Consider the following 25,138-nt stretch of genomic DNA (forward strand, 5'->3'; position numbering starts at 1 on the left):
AGTAGAAAAATTCAATAGTCGTTTAACGACCCCAAACAACTCAGATGATTAGTATGAAAGGAGACAAATAATATTGATTAACATTACTAACACACCATTCTGGGAAATAGCAGATTTTAAATTACAATAACTTGAAATATGCAAATGAAGTTTCATCAAAGTCTTATGTGGCTTTGTTCAGTTATATCTGAAATGATAAAAAGTTAACCTGAACAACTAATAAATAATCAAGAAATTCCTACTGTTTGTGCAATTTTCTCCAGTGATTGGCACTGCTCTTGTTGTTATATTCTTTTGGATATACTCTATATAAAAATGATTTAGACTGCCATGTGGTGGTGGCACACGCCTTTAATATCAGGAGGTAGAGATAGGTGGGAATCTGTGCCTGTGAGCTCGAGGCCAGCATTGTCATCAGAGTGAGTTCCAGGACAGCAAGGTCAGTTACACAAGAAAAATGTGTCTTAAAAAAAAACCAAACCATACCAAAACAAATAAACAAACAAACAAAAAACAACACCTCCCTGGAAAAAAAAGAAAGATATAGGCCATGTGTTATCCATCTGTCATTTCCTCCTTGCTGTAAAAATGCCCTTTTATATATACTGAAACCATGGGCACAGATCTGCCAAATTTTACCTATGTATGTGACCAATCCTTATAATAATATCATGGATACTTGAAGAATAAATATCAGAAAGTAAACCCCATCTACACTATGAAGATCTTTAAAGATTCTGATGCTGCCCTGAATTGTTTTCCCAAGGGGTTAGAGTTTAAATTTCCTAAGCTTGATTTAATGGGCACTTATTTAACAGACACAATTGTGCCTGTTATCCCCCAGTGAATACTAATAGCCAATTTAACTGGCAGAAGTGATCCAGTATGGGATACTTATTAAGAAATTTCCTAATGATTGATATATGCAAATTTGTATCTATTCAATGAAACAAATCAACAATAAAACATTCTCCCAACACCTATTCCATCTTGCATTGCCACTGTATTTGATCCCTTTCCATGCTGATTTCTTAAAATATATTTTGACAGTTACAAAAACCACTTCTATTTCTTCACTTCCATTCACATTTCAATATTTTATAGTCCAAATTCCATCACTGAAATTATTGAACAGACTCACTGATTAACAATTAATATGTCATTTTCAACCTACTTGTCTATACTTCAGTGGAACATTATATTTTTGATTAATTCATCCTTCTTAAAGCCAGTTCTTTGTTTTATATATAATTTCATCAATCTCTTTTGAAACTTTCAAATTCTTTCTGTTACCTCCTTTATTTGTATTCTTTTACTTTGCCCCTTGTGATACATGATTTTCTTTGTTCATCTTGTCCTACCTTAGACCTTCAAGTATCACCTCAGTGATTATGAACAAAGCCAGTATCAATATCCTGACTTGCCTAGAGTCTCAACATCAAGCTTCTAATTTTAATATAATTAGATGGCTGGTCTTACAGTACTAGAGTTATTTTCAACACAGAGTGTCTTACCTAGTCCAATCATGGTGCAGGAGGTCCTTCTGTCTATGTGTTGCTTTCATTGGTTGAATAAAGAAACTGCCTTGGCCTTTTGATAGGGCAGAAATATGGTAGGTGGAATAGACAGAACTGAATGCTGAGAATAAGGACAGACAGGCAGACACCATGAATCTCCTGCCTGAGATGGATGTAGGATAGAATCTTGCCAGTAAGCTACAGTCACATGGTGATACACAGATTTAATAGAAATGGGTTAATCAAGATGTGAGAGTTAACCAATAAGAGGCTAGAGCTAATGGGCCAGACAGTGATATAATTAATATAATTTCTGTGTGATTATTTTGGGGGCTAAGTTAGTAAGGCGGCCAGGGTGAAAAGCAGGCCTGATCCTCCTGTAACACAATTGCATACCTGAAATCCAAGGTACTTTGTAGAGTTACTTGTAAATTTCAGTTAGGCTGTGAGTTCAAAGTCAGCCTGGAGAACAAAATGAGTGACTATTTCATACAAGACCAATGAAATATAAATGATTTTCATCACTCTTTTCTTTCAGTTATTTAAGAATACTTTTTTAATATTTTAATATTCACATCAACTGCTCAACATATTCTTCATGTTGTTCAGCTCACTGTCAGTGTCTCAGAAGATATTTAAGGAACAGTTAACCCAAGAAAGCAATCTGAACTGATCTCTATTACTGTAGTTCATCCCCCAATTTAGTAAAGTGCTTTAATATGTCCTCAGACCTCCTGCTCTCAGAAGACCCCAGGCACTTACTTTGATATTTGATTTGAAAGTTGATTCTTCTCCAAGAACTTTAGCTATTCTGTTCTGTGAGTGTTTCTCTCTCTCTCTCTCTCTCTCTCTCTCTCTCTCTCTCTCTCTCTCTCTCTCTCTGTGTGTGTGTGTGTGTGTGTGTGTGTGTGTGTGTATGTGTAAAATGTAGAAGGTTGAGGTCAACATTCAATTTCTTCAACTATTCCTGCACCTTGTTTTCTAAGAGAGGGTCCCTCCCTGAACCTGGAACTCAATGATGCAGTTATGCTGGCTGGTCGGCAAACACCAGAGGTCTCCTGTCGCCCACCTCCTCAAAGTACTTCCATGCCTGGCTCTCTATGTAGTTTACTGGGATCCAAACTTGAGTCCTTATGCAGGTGTAGCAAGAACTTTACAGATTTATCTATCTCCTCAGCTTGACTTTAGCTGTTTCCTATTCTGGATATGTTGGTTTAGCCTGTTTCATTCATATGCATATAGCACCAACATTAGTGAGTCTAAACCTTTGGACTTGTTGTAAATTTATTTTATCATTCTTCTACCAAAATCAGAAAATAGCTTCAATAACATCCTTATTGTGTCGCATGGTTTAGACATGCTGTCAAACTTTGGTGCTCTATTTCAGTGTAGTTAGATTTTCAGAGTGCCTTATCCATCCTTCCTCTATCTCTTCAGAAATTTCCTTCATCAATGTTACATAAAACAAATAAATATGCTAACAAACAAAACAAAAACTATAATTTTTTGCTTGCAGCTTCTCAGCAAGAAAGTATTAGATAGGAAATGCTCTATCATTATTCATCAGTGATACATTAAACCATGCTTTGGCAAGCACAAAGTCACCACGTTCTATTCTACCAGAAACCAACATCAAATAGGACAAATATCTGATCATGTAGACTTGCAGAAGGTTTTAATTCATTACTTTGTAAATTTGAAGAGTATGCAGATAAAAAGAACTTCCAGGATCAAATAGTGACTGAGACTAAAATGAGAAGAATAAAGGCAGTAGGAACACATTTTTCAGAATGTATATATGTACTGTAATCAGTAAATAAAGGGGAAAGTACTTAGCAAAAGTCACTGTGTGCCTTATGCTAGACAGAATGCTTCTGAAGCCTCAGTTAGTACGTAGATGAAAAATAAAGACAATGGGGAAAAGGAGGAAAGCTCCCTGAACACCTCTAACTTACAGCTTTGTATTAACTAACCCTATGGGTGCTTTCACTCTTCATCTCAGTAGCCTCCTTTCAAAATCAAAGTAAGGAGGAAAATGAACTCAAAGTGAAATGTAGCATCTCTGTCTTGTTTGAAGTAAAATATATAGTTTTGCCCATCGATCACCACGACTTTCATTATTAAAACGTAAAATACAAGTTCTGAGCTCTGTGTAACAATCCACAGAACCCTACATCAAATAAATATTTTAAACTATCTAAATATATATTTATACTGTAGACCGTAATAACTCTACTTTAGCATCAATGATAGCTGAAAAACTACTGAAACATCAGGAGGTACATTTTTAGCCCAGCATGAGGAGATTTAGCTGAGGGATTCCCATTAATGTCAATATGGGCTGTATGTTTCAATCTTAACACAAGCTGTGTTTTACTTTTATCCAAAAGCACACAAGGAAGAGCTCCCACAAACAGAGAATTCTAAAACTTCTAAGAACTAGTTTGTCTATGTAAATAAATACCTATCCACTGTTAACTTTGTAAGCATAGACTAGTCTTTTTATTCTGTAATTACTTTCATCTTAAAAGCAAATTCAATAATAGTTCCTGTAAATTTTAATTGTAATAAATGTTGGCTGTCTTCTCCAGTAATAGTAACCTGATAAACCTAATCTAGCAAATAATTTAACTGAATATTTCACTGAAAGTTCTTCTGGAGAGTTGCTTAATAGACCTACAGTTACCAAAATATTTATCTAATGTCCCACTAAACTACTTTATATGGCTTTTTGGTGACTAGGCAATCTAGAGTCTAAAAGATTTTATTAAATAATTCTGAGTCTTTTGTATTTATATTTGTCATATATATTTGCAATTTTTTGCCTCATATAACCATATATTTGCATTTGATTTTTAATGATCTTTTAAAAACTATGAAGGGAGTTTTGCAAAAAAAAATATTTGCTGGCAATAAGAAAACAAATCAGTTAATTTTTAGAAAATTCTAAAATAGAATTTTTTCAAAGTATTCATCTAATTTGGGTAATTGGATGGCTGAAAAAGCAATTCGTATTAAATAAAATGTACCTAACAAAAATTGTGGATTTAGGCAAATTACATAAATCGATTTACTTACTATGAGACGTCACAATGGACAACTACCAAATATTTTCATTTCCATGCTATACTATTTGAACAACATGAATTAAGTGAATACTTATGACTATAAATATTTTCTGTATCAAAACTGTGGAATACTTTATACATAGCAGGTGTATTAACTAGGATTTTTATTGTTATGAGGAAACACCACGATGAAAAAGCAAGCTGGAGAAGAAAGGGTTTATTTGAGTTACACTTCAACATTGCTGTTCCCCACTGAAGGAAGTCAAGTCAGGATCCTGGAGGAAGGCGTTGATGCAGAGGACATGGAGGGGTGCTGCTTACTGGCCTGCTTCCCATGGATTCCTCAGCCTGCTTTCTTATTAAACCCAGGACCACCAGCCCAGCGACTGCATCACTCACACACTAGGCCCTCTGTGGTGATCACTAACTGGGAAAGTGCCTTACAGCTTGAGGTGTTTCCTAAATAGAGGTGCCTTCCCCTTTGATGACCCTAGCTTGTGTCATGTTGTCACACAAAATTAGCTGGTACACCAGGTAACCAAAAGCTCAGAGACTCCCAATTTGCCAACATGCAGAACCTAGTGACTGTGAGGTGCTCAGCCCTAAATGGAGCATACATATCACACCCCTCCCCTAAAGGCTCAGAGATAATAGAGCAAGAGGGGGTAGGCAGATTGTAAGGGCAAGGAGTGGCTCATTAGATGAAAGAAACTGCATCTACCAGATATCACGGAGCAGTCACACTTATGAAGACTGTGACAGCGTGCACATGACCTGAGCAAGTTGCAGACTGACAAAATCTCAGCATAGGGGTAAATGGAGGCATGAAATCCCACCCCTAGTTGAAGAGCTATTGACATCTGACAGCTGCTGAAGAAGGAGAGTCAGTTTTCTTTACCATCGGTAAACTGACCACACACCAGAGCAGGTCCCACTCCCAAGGGTAGTAGCACAACACAAACTGGACTTGATAGGATAAGAAAAAAAGAAAAAGCACATAAAATTCCAGGCCAGGCTCATCTACAGAGCAAGTGTCAGGGTAGCCAACACTACACGGAGAAACCCTGTCCTGAAAATCCAAAACATCAACAAGAAAAGAAAGTAAGAAAAAGAAAGAAAAGAAAGTGATGTGGGAGAATTGTCTGTATTCTGTCAATCACATTTTAATAAAACGCTGATTGGCCAGGCAGGCAGTATAGGCGGGAAAAGCAGACAGGAAGTAGAGGTGATGCAATGAGAACAAGAGAATTCTGGGAAGCAGGGAGGTTCCTCTGCCATTCCTGCGCAGACCACCGAAGAGACAACATGTAAGCTGTCACACTGAGAAAGGTACTGAGCCCATGTGGCTAACATAGATAAGGATAATGGGGTAATATATGTTAAAAGAGTTAACAAGAAGCCTGACCTAATGGGCCAATCAGTTTTATAACTTATAGAGATCTCTGTGTGATTGATTTTCTCTGGGACTTGCCGGTTGTGGGGTACTGGGTGGGAACAGATACCCCAACAAGCCGCCCCTCATGTTACAAGAAAGGAAGGAAGGAAGGAAAGAAGGAAGGAAAGAAGGAAGGAAAGGTAGGAAGGGGTAGAGTGAGGGAGAAAGAAGGAAGAAAGGAAAAAATAATTTTTAAAAAAAGAAGGAAAAAATATTGAAGTTGAGTGGAAGAAATAGGAATGAGAAGACGTTGATTATCAGAGTTGAAAGGGCTGAATGTATCCAAAATAAATTGTGTGAAATTCTCACGCAATTCATAATGATATTGTTAAAAAGAGATATTTCAAATCTCTGTTCCCATTACATATTCAATAGTAATAGCACACAGAGACTCAGAACACAATCTCATTTATTAATTTATTCCAAGTGACTGAGGAAGGATTAAGGTTTTCTTTTCCAATAACAGGAGAGAAAGTTGTGGATATTCCTGCATTTGCCCCCACAGTTTCGGATTAATAGTCTCTGTAATGAATGTAAAATACTACATTTCTAACAATGTTTCTGTTGTTGTTTTCACTGAAGAGGCCCCACAGAAGCTGTATTTTCTGATTCATGAACACACCACTCACCAGTTGCATTCTGGGTAAGTACATTTGACTCACAGCTTCAGGTTTGGTTCAACAACAACGACAGGCAGAATTAACATGAGACTGCTGGAAAGGAAACACAGACTAAATAAAGATGAAATGTAGTTGCTACTGTTACATCGACATAAAATTATACTATTTGAAATATCCCTAGAATATTAAAATTCCCAATGGGAAATAGAAGAAAGTCTACTTTTGACTCTTCACACATGCAGTTTCTCGTTCTGACACAATTGCACTGTGCACTATAGTTTTACCTACAGTGAAGTGGAGATTGGAGCACTCATCCAGCTGAAGTACTCCAATGACCCTTAACCTAACAACTAAATGTCCTGCACCTCCTTTATGGTGCAGGCCAGTCAGGACAAGCTCACAATGCAGAGCAGCAGGCCTAGAGCAGACGGTGTGCGCCTTTGCTGGTTCTGAGGAGGAATGCTGGAAAATTCTGCTACCGCTCGCTCTGCCTCACAACTCATAACCTTTTCCAACAGTATCTCATGCTCCTTCACACAATCCAGAGATTAAAGAAGATGTATTGGCCCTCTTGCAGATCAGAGAGATTGAGAAGCTAAAGGTTTTGCAAGATAGCAAAATCAGAAAGAAAATGATTATCTTAAGTTCCTGTGAGCTGTTACAGAGATGTCCTGAAGAAAGACAACTCTCTCTCTCCCTCTGCCCGTCCTCCCCCCCCCACATGCACACACTAGTTCAGATGAATGCCAAGTACTTTTTATAGTGAATGAAATAGTAACATTTTTCTTTAGTGTTTATACCAGACAGGAGAGGAATATATGATTTAAGCAGTATGCTGTTAATAACATTGCTATAGACCCTACTTATTATACACAGGGGAAAAACTTGTAATTTTCAATCTTTGTCTTTCATTTCCCAATCTATAACTATGGTTAAGTGACAACATTTATTTCTCAACAAATTTTCAATCACACTTCACAATTCGATATGTGTCCTTCAAAATTGTACTAAATGAATATACGACGAAAAAATCTACTAAAATACATGCAAGAAGAAAAAGAGCACACCAATACTTTTTGTCTTAAGGAAAGATTTCTGTGTTTCTTACAATTATTTAAGAAACTTGGCGGAACATAATGAATGTATCTCAACCACCCCTGAAATTAGGGCATGAAGAAAAGCTGTGTGTAAGGATCCCATCAACACTTGAGACAAATATGTCTCAAAAACTACTGGGATATTTTATTCACTCCAAAATTTTAAATAACCATGTTTTCTTCAGCCATGCATGTTGCTAGATAGGATATAACTCTCAAAACTTCTCTTTGATGTGGCTCTAGGAATGTATGGATGTTAGAAGAACATACATTCAGATCACACGACTATACATAATCACACAGTCAAGTAGACCAAAGTTTTGAGACATGTAAAGAGATTTACACTGATGTTTCCACTTCCATAAGTTTCGGGGCTTAAGTCTTTTTCAACCCTTTAAGAAAAATGCTTAAAATAATGCAATTTACACCAATTTCTATATTATTAGGAAGACAAAACAACCTTAATTATTTAATGTTGCATAGCTAGGGTGGAAGATGGGGACACTGAAGAAAAATACTTTCGTAATGTCAGGACCTAAGCAGACAAGCATTTTGTATTTTAAAACATTTATTTTTTTCACCCTCCCCCTCTTCCTTTCCCATTTTCTCCCCCTGCCACACCCCATTTGTCTTTGTCCCCATACAAACACATGTCACAGCACATGCGAGGTGGACAGAGAATGATTTGTGGGGGTCAGATCTCCCCTTCTACTATGTGGGTCCAAGGGGTCAAATTCAAAACTTTGTTCCTCCACCTTGGTGGCAATCTCTTTTCCCCACTAGCCTATAGGATCTTTAAATGATTGCAAGTAATGGAGCAGAAAAAAAAATTCCAATTCATTTCCTGTATCACTCCAAGACCCTTTCTAGTTCAAAGTTCCCATACTAGCAACTCATTATCTTTCACTGGGAATGCGCAATAGCCTTGTCGTTCATCCGGTGCCGCCTACTCTTGCCCTTAGCTCACGGCCAGTTAATTATCCAGCCAGCCGGGCACTGGCATCTTTTCACAAGATCAATTAGGTATACCATTCCTACTTCTTATAACTATCTAAATTCCATTTAATTTCTTACACTGGCATTTCAAATTCATGCCTATCTGACATGTCACAGTAATCCTGCCACACTGGCTCATCTATGCCTGAAAACAACATTTGTTTAGGTATTCCTGCACTTGTTCTCCTAGATGATTCCCCATGGACAGAATCCCTTTCTAATCTGTGTCTCGCTTCAAATTTTATTTTTCAATTGTATCTACCTAACCCTCACTCTCAAGTCAAGTGACACATACATAATCTAAATTATTTTAAACATGGGTATCACTCTCTGGAATAAGTAGTAAATTATATAGTAAAGTATTATCATTGTATTATCATCTCGAATGTATTTCATTACCCTACCCACTGATCTTTTGATAAGATTCTATTCAAGCACTCCCTACATTATCGGTTTAATTAAGCTGCATGTAATTATTGAAGTCAGATAGTATTGTTTTTCTAACTCCTTAATGTCATTCTAATTTTTTAATGCTTTATGAATATAACTATATGCAACAATCCAAGTAAGATGATTTGAAAGCACATTGATCGCAAAACTATAAAATATCTTGCATCAATTTCATTTATTTATTAATGAAACATGTATGCATCCTAAGATGACCTAGAATTATCCAGCCCATTACCACCGTCTCCCATGTGCTGTGATTGCAGATATGCACCATTTTCTGTCTGATATGTGAGGTTTTGATTTGTTTGTTCCTAAGGATGAATAACTACAGCAAACACAATGTTGCTGACCCCCACAAAGTCTTCTCTTCTCCACATACTGACAATACTTTCCCTAGGTTCTTTGCAGAGGTCTGCGTGAGGTTGCAGCAATCGAACTGCCATTGCTCTGCAGAGTTGGGAGTCTAGGTGTGAACCCAAGAGGCAGCTTCAAATCTAAGAGTTGTAGGAAAGACCGACTCCCCAATGCAATCTTGGTCTTCCGGCACTTTATCAATGTGGAAGCCTCCAAGAACCATATGTTCCACAAGGAAGAATAACACAATTAATCTTTGTCTACAAATCATCATTTATTTAGAGAAAACTTTGCCAAGAAAATTACCCAGTACAAATGAAAGAAAGACAAAAATCTTAGAGCAGGAAAACCTGTGTTTATCAGCACACCATGGCCTGAAGTACCTTGAATACACTAGGAATATAAAAGTTATGGTTTGTACCTTATCAAGGATTGATCATAAATGTTGCTGGCACAACTAAATGTTTCCAACTGACAGTAACTGATCTAGAAATAAAGAGACAATTAGGAAGATACGGAAAGAAATAATTTAGTGAATGATGCTGCAACAGTTAGATATCTACAAGGAGAAACATAACATCTAGACACGCCTTTTATCTCTCACAATTTTAAAAAACATTTCTTAATTAATTTTTTTCCCAGACAGTATATTCTGATCATGCTTTCTTATTCTTCATCTCCTCCCAGGTCCGCCCATCTCCCCAATCCAACTCCACTCTTTTTTTCTCTCTTTCGTTAGGAAAGAAGTAGTCAATTACAAACAAACAAAAGACAAATCAGGATTTTAAAAACAACAAGCAGACAACAATAACAAACTAAATCAAGAAGAAGAGTTAGAAAGTAGATTTAAGTTAGACAAAAATGAATTTGACACGAATTAGGACAACGTTGCCTAAGATCTATCTATATATTGTCTATATATTGTTTCTCTATCAAAGGGGTAAAACACATCTCAGATGCTGAGTATATATTTGAAACAATAACCTGATTAAGAATATATGCCTTTCTTCTCTCCAAGTTTATTTTTATAATAGGCCTAGCATATTTAGAAGAACTAAATTTATAGGGTTCAGTAGCACTTGGAGTAAGGAGATTCAATTCCATTATAGCCCCCTGAAATGGGACTAGTAACAGAAGCAAATGAAAATTTCATGTATACAAAAACTCCTAAGCTTTAAGACCATGATAAAGGGTTTCCTAGAAAGTCATAAATAAAAGGTGTGAACTCATAGTTTCTCAATCTCTTAAGGGGAAAGAAAAAGCAAAAAGGAGTTACGATTTAATTTGAATTTGCCCTTTCATTACCCATGTGATTACCTAAATTAAATAATCTTTACATAATAATCTCTTTTAAGACTAGGATACAATTCTGTATCCCGAGACCACTTGAGCACAGCCAGGAATAAGCCAGAAACTTGGAAGATTAGTATTGCTTATTGTTCTTGACAGAAATAAAATAGGTTCTGCTTTTAGTGGGTGCCTCAGGCTTTGGCTTGCTTATTTGTATTGTTTGAGAGTATCACTATGCAGTCCTAAATAGCGCAGAAGCTGGTGTAGAGCAGCCTGGCCTTAAACATGCTGGGATTATGCTGTTTCTGCCCCTCAAGGGCTGCCGTTGTAGATGACAGCAACAACACCCATCTCTGACTTACTTCTTAGCATTTTTTTCTTTTCTTTATTTTTATGATTTATTTAACTTTATTTTATGTGCATTCATGTGAATGTGTCAGATCCCCTGCAATTGGATCTTCAGACAGTTATGAGCTGCCATATGGGTGCTGGGAATTGAACCCTGGCCCTCTGGAAGAGCAGTCAGTGCTCTTAACCACTGAGCCATATCTCCAGCTCCCTTCTTAGCATTTTTTCTTAGTTACATTCAGCTATCAACTTGATACAATTTAGGAGAACTCAAATGTGAAATTGGGAAGATGGAATTGGCCTGTCAGTGTAGCTCTGAGGCACTGTCTTCATTGCTAGTCCTTGTAGGAGTGCCCAACTCACTGTGTGAGGATACAGTTCCCTGGGGCAGCTAGGCCTGGGCTCTCTAAGAAAGCCAGTAATCACCAGGTTGTGAGAAACCAAAAAGTGGAGTTCCTCCACAGCCTCTGCTTCACGTCCCTGCTCTGCCTGAGTGTCCGCTCTGACTGCCCTTAATGACCGACTGTGACCTTGAAGTAGAAACCGAAATAAACCTTTTCCTTTCACAAGCTGTTTTTAATCAATGTTTTTATCACAACAACCGGATGTAACTAAACATGCCTTGTATCTAAGTCAGGAAAAAACAAAACAGTCAGAAGTCAATAGTGAGAAGCCTGACTTCTCTACTCAAGAACTGTCATTTAATAATTGATCTTGTAACGGTGTATCACATTGAGTTGGTTTGTTTATTATTTCACTATTGGCTTTACAAAGACTTAAAATGTTACTACTTTTGTAAGTGCTCTCATAATCTGCCCATGATCTCAGAAAACGGATAGCAAGAAAATATCTCTGGAAAATTTTCTTAATTTTGCTGTGATTTTTATGAAATTCAGCAAGCAGAAGAACTTTAATAATAAATTACATGTATGTTATTTAAATGTGGAACAGTGCATATGCATACATCTCTTGGGCAGTTCGAACTATAAGCCATGTGCTAAAAATTCTAAACTTACATGTGCCCACATGAGTGCACCCTGAGTGTATGTGTGTGTGTGCGTGTGTGCACGTGCATGTGTTCATATATCTATGTGTGTGTGTGTGTGTGTGTGTGTGCGCGTGTGTGTGTGTATATATATATATGTATATATATATATACATATATATATATATATCTGCTTGCAACAGAGAAAAATAGGTGGATTAACATAATTCCTCCTTTTCTCAATATCCTTGGCAGGAAAGACACCCCCCCCACTGGTACAAAAGCTGGTTCATCTGCCATTCTACTGCAAGCACAGTTCGTTTCTTGGAAAGATAGTTTATGGGATAGCCAAGCCTACCTTTCATTAAAAAAAAAATATTATTGTGGAGATTGCCCATGAAATCTCTCGTGAGATCACTGGTGAAATTACAGAATGTCTAATACTCTGAACCCAAGGGTTACCAGCATTTTCTCTTCCCATTCCTTCAGTTTTTCCAAAGAATGACTGAGGATCATGGCCTTATGTGAAGTCACTGCTCTACTACACATGATTTATCAAGAAAGGTATTTTCTTGAAAACCCAATTCTGGGTGTGACAAATGATTATTGCTAATGAACAATAGGTAAATGTTTTGGTTGAAGTACTTGTCTGGCTAGTGATTCTGCATAGGCAAGGGGTAGATGATTTGCTGGGAGCTCTACAGTGGTAACTGCTGCTTTCCAATATACCGATTGTGTCATAGGAGGGAAGAGATAAACAGTTAAGTGTTTAAAAAGATGTCCCCAAATCTTCCTTGGGTTTCATGGTCAGGTATTTTGCACCAGTCAGGGCACACTGCCATCTTTGAATACAGTGCATTCGAATCTATTTAAATAACACAACAGCAGATTCCTTTCTTCCTAACATTCTCACTCATCTAGAAAGTCAATCAAAAGTAAAAAATATTTAAAACATTATTATTTTCCTTATTAATAATAATGCATTTTTAGTATCTTTATATTTTCTTGAGAGTCATTGAATTTGACTGACTAGCCTTGCATCAACATGAGAAGCCAAATGGAATCAAAGAATTCTGCAAATGACTGACAAAGCAGCACTGCATCTTTTCACAGGACTGGCTGTTCAAACACAACAATAAGTGGAGGAGTTAGCACTGCTGGGTGCGCTCTCCTGGTCCGCTCACTGCCAGCTGTCTTTAGAAAGGTTGGTAACTGTTTAGAATTCTTTTCTCCAGGAGAGGTTCTACATTCCATTTTAATAATTTCTATTTTATGTTCCCACTAATTTCTCAGCCTCAATAGTTCCCATTATTAATAATATACAGGCTATGCAGGATTTATTTTTGTAACTGACTATTACTTCACTAATGGTTTGATTTTCCTCTGAATTTCAGATGCCATTAAGCTGTCAAGTTCAATTAACATATTAGTAATAAGCTGGGGATAACAAACAGGTTAAGAATAATAATCACACCTCAAAGCAGCCCTCAGAATACTGACTTAGGATGACAAAACCATGTTTCTTTAACTCAAAGAGATCTTTCAAGTGTAAGAAAAAATGAGCAAGTCACTAGAGCAAGCCTTGCTGCTGTTTTCCAAGGGATCTGAATTCTCCAGCTTTTCCCTCCCAGATGAGCGCGTGAGACCATTTTTGGAGTGTGTAGCTGGAAATTACATTTTCAGATAACCTACATTTTCTAAACCAATTTTAACAATTCTTTAAAAAAAATTGTCAGTTTGATTGTAATTCCTCAAATGTTTCAGAAAGGAAAAGGGAGAGCGCAAAAACAAAGTATTTTCACAATTCATCCTCCACCCAACTGGACAAGACTTGCCGTCAATTATCCAACGATCAGATCCAGGACAATGTGCTAGGTACCATCACTGTACCTCAAATTGGTTTTCTTCTAAAAGTTAAATTACATTTTATACACACAGACGCCTTAATTCACACTGCTTTTGTGTTTTAAAAGCATGTTTCTGCTCATTAATTGACAGTTACAATTCATGAGCATATTTGTCACAGAAAGAGAGACATATAAAGGATATTTTCCTTTGAGAATAAATTGCTGACTTTGAAGCAGTAGAATATAATAACCAAATAAGACCTGAAAACTATTATTAATGCTAAGGATCCCTGATTTATATTCCATCCACGTGACTCACTTGATACGTACATTTGGGAAAGGCATTTATGGCTAGTATTTCTTACTTCTCTAACATGTAAATTAGCAATAGAAATATAACCTCATGGTTTGAATTCAAGGTTGGCGTATCATATCATATGATGTTAAGCAACTAAAGAGTCGCCAAAACATTTTATGAATTCTTAAGGCCATGTAGCAGTACATTTTCTTCATTAGCAATTTTCAGAAACATGTCTCTAGGCTCACAGTAATAGAAAAATAACCTGGAATACTGTGAGTAAGGCTGTAAATTCCCCCTTAGCACCTAATTAGTTGACATCGAGCATGGCACCTCTATGCATTATTATGAGCTTGAGCTTTTGCATAGAGAGGCACTACATTAAAAACAGAATTTTTGTACAAGATATTCAATAATGGACCTAAGTATTACACATGCCATATGCATTCAATTTGTATATTATTTCTTTCCTTCATTCTTAGCCTAAAATAGGAGTGAATTTTTATTTGGCCATATAGTAGGGGAATGTTAATGGCATCAGTAGTCCTTGGGCTCCATTTATTGTAAAGACCTACTTTTTGATTCATAAATTATAAATAGAAAGTTTTGTATTAGTGAGGATATGGGGAACAAGTGAAAAGGAGAGAAGCAGAGAGCTTTTTTGGGGGGGGGGAGATAGGGAAATTCTAAGCTTTTTTTTTTAAACGATGTATTTATTTATTATGTGTACAGTGTTCTGTTTATTTGTTTGTTTGTTTTGTTTTGTTTTCGAGAGAGGGTTTCTCTGTAGCATTGGAGCCTGTCCTGGAACTAGCTCTTGTAGACCACGGTGGCGTCGAATTCACAGAGATCTGCCTGTCTCTGCCTTCCGAGTGCTGTGATTAAAGGTGTGCACCACCACTGCCCAGCCTACTGATATTTTTTTATTTTAAAATTATTTTTGTTTTCATCTCAATTTTTTATGTTGAAAATAGTTTTTTTCATGCAATATGCTCTTATTATGGTTTCCTCATTCCCCAACTCTTTCAAAATCCTTCTCATCTCCCCTCTCATCCAAATCCACACCGTTTCTATATCTATATACTGACATTTTTAAGCTGGGAAACTGCATGGAAATATAATACTGTGGTTCAGTTTAAAACTCAGAATATCTAGTAGGAGTGAACCCACATTTTCTCAAAATAAAAATTTATTACTGAGGCCAAATATAAGCCCCTTCCTCTCTAAAGGCATGGGTCCTGCCAACTTTTAACACAAGCCTCATGAACTCTCCTATCCATTCTACAGCAACATATACAACAGAGCCATTCACTTTAAACTTGAACAACCTTTGGAAGGGTAGAAGAAGTCACATAGTTTATAACAATATGCCTTTATAATACAGAAATTTAACTGAAAGAGTATCATCTTGCCACCTAAACCTAATCTAAAATTCTTTTCTCAAGGAAGATAATCACTAATAAAGCATTGTAACAGTAGCATAGAAACTTAACATGAAACCATTAAATATCTGAACAATCTTCTTTGTCGATGAATTAAGTGACTTGTATTATTTCAGCAAATACATAAGGCATAAAGGTAAATGGTGGATAACAAACTGTTAGTTGTTGATTTTTTAATTAAACAATACTGCTTGCCAATTTAAGGCTCTAAGCATGAGATAGGGGAGTTCAGCCAATCACATTCTGTTCGTGGGGCGTGTTGTCCTAAGGCAAAAGTTTACCTATAAACCTGGCAGGTGCAATTCCCCGCCCTCTCTCTCTCTCCCTCTTGCTCTGGCCTGGATCCAGCATTCTGGATGGGTGGGATTCTGTGTAAGTTTTTCCTTCTGTTTTACTAAAGCTGTATCTTTTGTAAGATAGTCTGGGGACCTTTCATTACCGATCACACTGCGTCTTCAGGCATCCTTGCTCACATTTTGAGTAACGATATCCAAAGCCCAAGCATGGTAATGTAGGCACTAGGACTGGTTCCCTTCCTGGGATATCAGGTGCCCTTTACACGATACTTTAGATGGACAGAACTTCCTATCAGTGGTCCACTAAGCATTCACAGTGTTAGTCACATTTATTTCATAGATACAACTCGAGGGGACACACAATGAAGATTTCAAAAGGTGCAGGCACAAGAAATAAAAAACATGAGCATAGAAAAGGGCCAGCAAATTGCAATTAAAAAAAAACAAAAAGAATTCATGTATTATTAAAATGGGACACTTTAAAAAGCACAAAATCCTCAGGCATAGCATTAAACAATATCTTTTAAAACACCAAATAAATAAATAAATAAATAGGATATGGATCCCTCCACTGTCTGTTGCTCTTCAGGTGTCTGTTATTCAGCAGTGTTACTTAAATGGGGAAGATGGGACTATTTAGTAAGTATACCCAATAATATAAACAAGCAAGCTGGAAGCCCCATTGCCTGAAGTATGCAGGGACATTCATCTAAAACTCTGCTGTGGGTGTTCCTTTGAGAATAACACAACTATTGGATTAAAATCAACCACCACTTCACTACGAAATGAGAAACAAGATCGACTCAATTACCTGAAGGGAAAACCAATGCATACCAGGAGTTCTTTATCTCTGCGAAGGCTCCAGAAGAGCTAGCCAGAAGGGTTGTTACTGCACACATATTCTACAGTGATCACCAGATGCTACACAATCAACATTGTATCACTCATTTACCTGGAGTGCCTGTCACATCTGTGCACAGCGGTCACAGCTGGACCCAAGCCAGACAATGAATGTGTTCACTCTTGGAAAAACAAGGCATCTCACATAGTCTCCTCTTATGGAGCACAAGGGAAGGAGGCAAGGATTTTGGAGTCATAGTTAAATGCGCACCTTTACATTGTAGCCGGGCAAGGTTCAGTGCATGTTTACTTCCTTCAAATACACCCTTCATGTAACCACTCATGTTCCAGAAATACAACGGGAAGACCATTTTTATAATTCACACTACTTAAGAACACAGAAACATTTGCTAAAACACAAAACTCAAAAGAAATCTTTGCTAACCTAAAAGAGAACTCACTTTTCACACACTTTAAATGTCACTTGAAAAATAAAATATGTAAATAAATAATCAATCATTCTTCCTAATAAAAATATTGACTCCCAACAATCAAAGAAATAGCATATTGAGACATATAATAGTATTTTACAGAAAATATTTCAGTCACATCTATTCCTGGGTTTATAAAAAGCCCCATAGGTTGTGGGACTCCTTAATACTATACTTGCTAGGGAAGAGAGGGGGTACAGATATGAGTAAATCAAAGCTTATCAGTAACAACTTGAACTTTCAACACTTGCATAGGATTTTTCTTGGACCAGGAAAATATTCTAAGCAGGTAACACTCATTTTATCATTAGCAGTTATCTCAGCCTAGGAAGATTTTGGGGCTTTGTTACCGGAACTCAGGGATTCTACAGGAAGAAGATGACACCAAGCTTTCTATGTAGGCATTCCAACTCCCACCTATGAAGTGGGACTACTGAAGAAGCAAATGATATCAAGCCGCTCTCTCTCTCTCTCTCTCTCTCTCTCTCTCTCACACACACACACACACACACACACACACACACACACACACACACGAAGCAAAGGAGATGTGTTAATTTTGTAACAACAAAGCTCAACACTGGTCATCATACTTGTTGATATTTGTACCCATTGATTCAATAATGTTCCAGAATATGAGATAAATATTATGTTTAATCATACACTGTTACTTTTGAGGTTTCATTTATTGTTGAAAACCTACATATCTTGAAGTGACAAATGCTTCCTACTTGTGATTGCAGTAAAACGTTGCATTTTTTTCAGGAAAGCCCTTACCAACAGAGTAAGTGTACCGCTTTCTAGAATGACTGTGCTAAGCATGACTTCATTTGTCGCTCAACTTCTAGCAGTTTTTTTTTAAATCAAATTACTTTGTAGTTGTGTCTTGTGATCTAATGAACGAATCAGAATTTTGTTTTGTATGTGTACTTTTCAATCATTAGCAATATGTATAATGATACACGATGCTGGAATTATTTGAATGTGAACAACCAAGTCTTCAAAGGATTATACATAAAATAAAGTTCTGTGAAGGAACTGAAAGCTCAATTCCACAAACTCTCCAACTTTTAATTTAAAAACTCACAATACTAGGCTAGAGAGATGTCACTTTGGACAAAAGGAGTTGTCACCAATCCTGAGGACCCAAGTTCAACACTTGAACCCTCAAGGTCGAAGGAGAGGACACTCTCTCACTGGGTGTCTTCTTACTTTCCATGTGTACTACGATGCAAGGCACACACAAAATCATACAGTAAACATCTAAATAATCAATACACTATTTTTGAAAAAATGAGAAAAAGTCCAACATCTGATTATTAGTTAAAAGCATTGGACGCCCCCCACATGAAGTCTCCATTTGTAGGCTATGTATCACCATCTTAGGCTTTATGCAAATTCTTTCCTCTAATCCAAGACCTGTGACACAGTACCTTCACTCACCTCCCATCCCTCTGCTTCATATTCTTACCTTAATATTTCTTATCTTTCTGTCAATAAAAGTCGAGATGCAGTTACTCAAGGGCACAAAGATTTCATGGAACCTGTTCTTGAACATAAGCTTACATCCTTTTTTTTGCGTCTTTGAGTTCATGTTTTCATTAATGTCACATATTTATCATTATCTTTTGCTTCTGTGATGTGTTTTGAGACCAGAGATGATGATATCATCTTTACATTATAATCCGGAAATCACATAGGAAATTATCTCCTGGGCAAATTTAATGTATGCATAACAGATACCTTCAAATACTTTCTAGCCATTGACTTCTTGGCTTTGCCAAATTTGATTGGTAAGGTGTTGATATTGATTGGTAGGATCTAGACTTTGTTTCTTTGGGGATGGTGATTTCTAAAGCCCAATAATAAGTGTCTAAAATATTGGCCATTAAATATTTGGCGAGCTATTTCTGTGCTCCAAATATTAATAGTCATTCTATGATTATGGTTTCAGAGCTATCTTCCTCAGAACAACTGATATTTACTCTTATGGTGTTCAAGAAAATGTTCTTATCACAAGGGCTGAGCTGGATTTTTTGCCACCAGGAGAATAAATGGAGGCAAGCATCGGGGAAAGATAACTGCTAGCCCTTTTGTGGGAGGTAGGGAATTTTGACACCAGTGAGAACGGCTGGAAGTGTATTTAAAATATTGACACAGGATTGGCAGCTGCTCACATTCTGCCTGAAAGGTTTACTACTGGCATGGACTCCCAGCAGCTGCTTCTTGGAAATGGGAGAAAACATTTGGACAGTTAGGATAGCCTGATTTACCCCCTTAAAATCTGTTTGGCAAAACTTCCTGGCACTTAATAGGATCCTGTAAAAAAAAAAAATTTTTTTTTAATGTGTTCACATCTCTTCATAAAACTTACATTGCCAATATAGATAATATGTTCAGAATCTGTAATTTACACAATTTTCTTATTGCTGGATAATTTCTCTTTGTTTAGTTTTTACAAATCGAGACTGGATTACAAGGTAACATTAGTTTTTTTTTAAATAAAATGATTCTTCATAAAGAAACTTTCTGTTTGAAGAGATGATAATTATTTTTCCGGGGGAGCATTTTTAACAGGAAAATGAGCTTATAACAGAGACAGTGCTCCTCCACCACACTGATAAGTTCAAAATCTTCATTATGAAATCAATTTAACTACTCTGGGACTTTTGAGAATGCATTCTTAAGCATTAGTGACATTTACAGGCATAGTTCAAGTCTCTTAACTTAGCCCTGCAAGCGTCATATGGTATAAACCAGCACAAACCATCTCCTCCACTCCTGACCTCTGTGTAAGATTGTAAGATAACCACTACCCAGGGACATGTCATTTGTATACTCAACTTTTATAATAATTTTCTGAGCATTTCCTTTCCTTAATGGGTGTTCCCCTCTGACTTTAACTGCTTTTTCTCATTCACTTGCAAGTAAGATATGGCCTCTCTAGTGCTACCCCTTATCTGAGACAGAGCAATCTAAGAGATATTGATTTATGATGGCTATGTAATTTACACACTCTGCAATTTTCCCGTATGATTTATTCAAAAAATAGATTGTACATTAAGCTTGGCATTCATTATCCAAGCCTGCTCCAGTTTCGTATTAAACCTGTATCACATTTGTTTGGAAGATTTATGAATTTCAAGTATATGTAATTGTTTGGCAGATTTTAAAGTATTTGAAAAATCCAAGTAATGTTTTAGAAATATTTGTGCTAAAACACTGGATGAAAGCCATTAGCATTAGATACTTTAAGTTACATGAAGGTAAACACTGGTATTAAATATATATGTGTGTATATACATATGTAATATATAGTACACATACGTGAGAAACACAGTGAACATGAATTTTAATAGTCACATCTCAAGAAAATAAGTATAACCAAAATTACAAGAACTGTCCATTAATAATAAGTATTATTTTATAGCATTTATCAATCTATAAAAATACTCATTCTTTAGCATACTCTCATTGCTTTCTACCAAAAAATCCTAATATCTGATGATAAAAAGACAATACATGAGTACTTAATTATTCTGCCATAAAAATTTCATTTTCACAGCAATTCTTGAAGAAATTTCCTTTAGTGCTTTGAAACTGCTAATGAAGTATGAAGTTTTAATTACTGAGTTTTGCCAATAATTGAGGAGATATAAGTCTTACTTTCTAAATGTTACCTAGAGTCTTTCAATAACTGCCTAGAGAGAAAGATGCATAGATGATGGATAGATAGGCAGATAGATAAATAGATAGATACATACCTAGAGGATAGATAAACCATACATAGATATATGGACAATGGTATATGTTTATTGGTGTTAAAGACGTTGTCAAGTCACCAAATAAAACTACATTTTCCATATATCCTAAACAGAATTAAAATTTGTATTAATTGTTCATTTGCCAGGCTGGTACAGATTCTGGGAAGAAAAACTAGTAAAAACAAAAACAAACAAACAAGCAAAAAAGTCAAGTGATAGGCAGAGGTGGCAATACGCTGAGGATTGACGCCTCCGATTCCACTGGTGACAGAAAGTACACTGTCAGCAAACTAACCATAGGGTTAGCACTGTGTGTCATTAGTTTAATTTCAAAATAAGAAAGTAATCAAGTATGCTGACAGGACCGTAGGCCTTCACCTAAGACATTATAGAGCATAGGTGGTTCAGAGTCACAGAAGAGTGAGAACCTGGCATCATACAATGGATCTACATGAACGTGTACCCACAAGAAAGCTTTACAGTGAAATATGCAAGTGAAAACTAGCAATATTTATGTTTTGATTGTAATATACAACAGTGTACTCTAGAATGATGGAACTGAAATATCTTTAAAAAGAGAAAGGAGCGGCAGTGGCCTTCTTCCCTTACTGCTGGGAACCGGCTGCTTGGGGTAGAAATGGGCAAGTTCATGAAGCCTGGCTGGACGCTACTCAGGACGCAAAGCAGTCATCATGAAGAACGTTAATGATGGCACCTCAGACTACCCTTGCAGCCATGCCATGGTGGCTGGAATAGACCCCTTTCCCTGAAAAGTGACGGCTGCCATGGGCAAGAAGAATATCTCCAAGAGATCCAAGATCAAGTCCTTTGTGAAGGTTTATAACTACAACCACCTGATGCCAACAAGGAATATGGACATCCCCCTGAACAAAACTGTTGTCAACAAATATGTCTTTAGGGACCCAGCCCTAAAACACAAGCCCAAGTCAAGTTTGCGGAATGATACAAGACAAGGCAGAACAAATGGTTTTTCCAGAAGCTTCGCTTTTAGGTATATTTTTTAGGTATATTGTTTCCACCATTAAACGTTTAAAAAAAAAAGATAAAGAAAGAAAAGACAATGAACAGATTTCTGCCAGAAAAGTGGCACAAGATGATCCACAAACTTATAAAATTATGTTTTATTGTACTCACAGTTGTATCATATTATTAAAAAAACTAAGTGTGCCTATTATCTTGAATATACCTAAGTAAAATTTTTATTACCACTATGTACTAATAGTCTTTCAAAATTTATAAATATTCAAAGGATTGCAATTTTGATTGCATAGTCCCTAAACTATGAAAAAGGTGACATGTGATTAAGTTATGGTGGCCTCTAATAAATCATTTGTAGTCGTTTACTTGGAATTGGGACCTTATCTAACCTTCCCTATTATTAAAACATATCAATCGAATCAACTTAATTTTCAACTCAGATATTGCTTCTCCTACCTGCCAAAGCACATAATGGGGCTTTTACTAAATATGAGTAATTAATTTTTAACTACAGAAATAAAAGACTCTGCAATTTGAGGACTTGATTTCCTTATTATTTTTAATGTGGAAATGGTTGCCCTGATGGTTGTTATTTGGCTGAATGGATTGCAGCGAGGCTCCCTGGGCAGCTGCTGACAGAATGACTGATTGTGGGCCGCATGGAGAATGGGAATGATAAATTTTGAAAGGCTCTGGAATTTGTGAATAACAAAAGTAGCTATAGTTTCTAAAATCTAACCATTTGTTCTCAGCAACAAAAGAAGACTCAACCACTTTTGTTTAATGAAATGACTCAAAAACAGGATACAGATGAATTAAGGGTTATCTCTACAAGCAGAGTTGAGCAAGCAGCTTGTGTGCCCAAGTAGGAGGATCACGAATGCAGACTGGTTAACAGGGAATAAATGGCATTAATCTGATCTTAGCTCCTTTCAATACTATTATATTCTCAAGGCACGAATATCTTCATTTTTGAAAGCATCAGAAAATTTTAAGTAACTTTTGCCTAGACAGTTTCATCATTATTTTGAAATATTCCATTATCAAAATATTACTTTAATGAATTAGTACCTAAAATGACTGCAAATAATTGAAAAAAAGTAGTTACAATCTCTGACTGCAATGTACACAAGTTGCATAGCGTTAAGGGACCGATTCTTCTGATATCTCAGTTTCTTTTTATGTAAAGTGGCTATTTTTAAGACTGAAGTGTTAGGTAAGTAAGAGAGCATGCTGGACAAAGCGCTCCAAGAACGGCCAGTAGCAGCTATAGGCGTGAGAGGACAGTAGCAGTTGTACCATTACCATCCAGAGGAAACCTAAGCAACCCTCACACTGGCAATGAAGGAGTGTGGTGCCAACTAAAGAACTATAAAAATTGATGTGAACGTAAGAGTTCTGTGTCAGTCAAAAGCCTTCCTTCTATTAATCTTTACTCTGTCACCTTACTGAAAGGACAATGACTCACACAAGAAAACACAAAGAAAATTAAAGGCGTGGTGGTAGCAATAGGAACTGTTTACCTCCAGGATAGAACCTTAAAATTAAAGTAAAATTTTACCATTGCCATTAGTAAACTTAGTTTCCTAGAGTTTTTATTTTTCCTATAGGTGCTCTAAGCTTGTAGAGTAGTCTAACTTTCAACTCCTTAATGAGTGGCTGTACATAGCAGGAACCAAGTTTTGCATATGCACTGTATTTTTCTTATGCATTATAATATGATTATGACAGTTTTATAAATCTATTAGTTCTGATTATCTGCATTATAATGAATATTATGGAAATGAGATCTATCTCAAATATCTTATACCACCATATCCTCCTTTCTGTGATGATATGATACAGTATCTACACAAGATGAAATCTGGAGTTACATGGTGAAGTGGTAAAGAGTCAGACTATTACTAAACTAAGAGGAGGTATCATCTGCGTGGAGATCATGGAACATGAAGATGCTGGCGGCTAGCCGTCAGAAGCAGACAATGTCAGTAGTTGGAATTATACTTAGAGCAGCCTCAACCAATGGAAGTCTTATTTCCAAAGGCTTTTGGAAGAATATTGGGTCAGAAGTTTGTTTTTCTTTAGACCTCATTGAAGTGTCGTTAAGATTGTAATCCTGATCCACCGATCAAGTCCATTAAGAAAAATCTGCTTCTTGCCAAGAGATTACAATTTCTGGTCTGGGTAGAGACCTAATTTTCCATCCGGACCAAACCCATCACTGAGGTATCATGCCTAGGAAGGTAGCCTCAATTTAAGCCATGCAAAAGAAGCAGAATAATTATTATCTTAATGAGATAACATACATTTCCTTCCCAGGATTGCTACCCTATAAGCTACTGTGAAGTTGTTATAAGGTTAATTGGGTCTGCCCATCCTTCTATGCATGTCCTGGTTTGGCAAGGGGAAACTTGCTATTTCTGTTTTCTTTTTATTTTCTAGAGATGCTAAGCAAAATCTAAGCATGCTTTCTCTGACACTTCGGGCTACCTAACTCTTTCTCTACAGCCCTGTTGCTTGTCATTTGGCTGCTTGTCTTTCAGTGTATGACCTTTATGCCTGTGTAACTCAAGTGGCATTGCTTTTTCCTTCACTCTCCTCCTCCAGGTAGCTGCTGAGATTCATATCTTGCATGTTCTTTTCTTAAATGATAATAAAATTGCCTTTTACCTTCCATTTGAGTCTCTTCTTAAACTCCTTTATTAAATGTACTGAGAACCTCAAAAGAGACCCATAGTTGCCTGGTACCATATGATGATCACAGTGGGACACTAAAATTTCTGGGTACATGGGTAATTTTAATTCTGAATGAGATCCAAGGCCTATACTCCTAATCGAGTCCATTAACATCTGTACGGAAGGAAGGAAGGAAAGAAGGAAGGAAGGAAGGAAGGAAGGAAGGAAGGAAGGAAGGAAGGAAGGAAAGAAGGAAGGAAGGAAGGAAAGAAGCCAAGCAGGCACTCAGGCAGGCTGGTTTCACTGGGTTAGTGAATTTCAGTTC

General features: G+C 36.7%; 1 protein-coding gene and 1 pseudogene across 1 annotated transcript in view; one reads left to right on the forward strand and one right to left on the reverse strand.

Moving 5' to 3' along the window:
- Adgrl3 (adhesion G protein-coupled receptor L3) overlaps positions 1-25,138 on the reverse strand; it is a 722,793-nt gene that overhangs the window by 598,597 nt on the left and 99,058 nt on the right.
- On the forward strand, positions 21,776-22,154 carry LOC146893812 (large ribosomal subunit protein eL27 pseudogene; annotated as a pseudogene).

The sequence above is a fragment of the Myodes glareolus genome, chromosome 8, assembly GCF_982192425.1.
Source record: "Myodes glareolus chromosome 8, mMyoGla1.1, whole genome shotgun sequence".
In the NCBI taxonomy this organism is placed as follows: Eukaryota; Metazoa; Chordata; class Mammalia; order Rodentia; family Cricetidae; genus Myodes; species Myodes glareolus.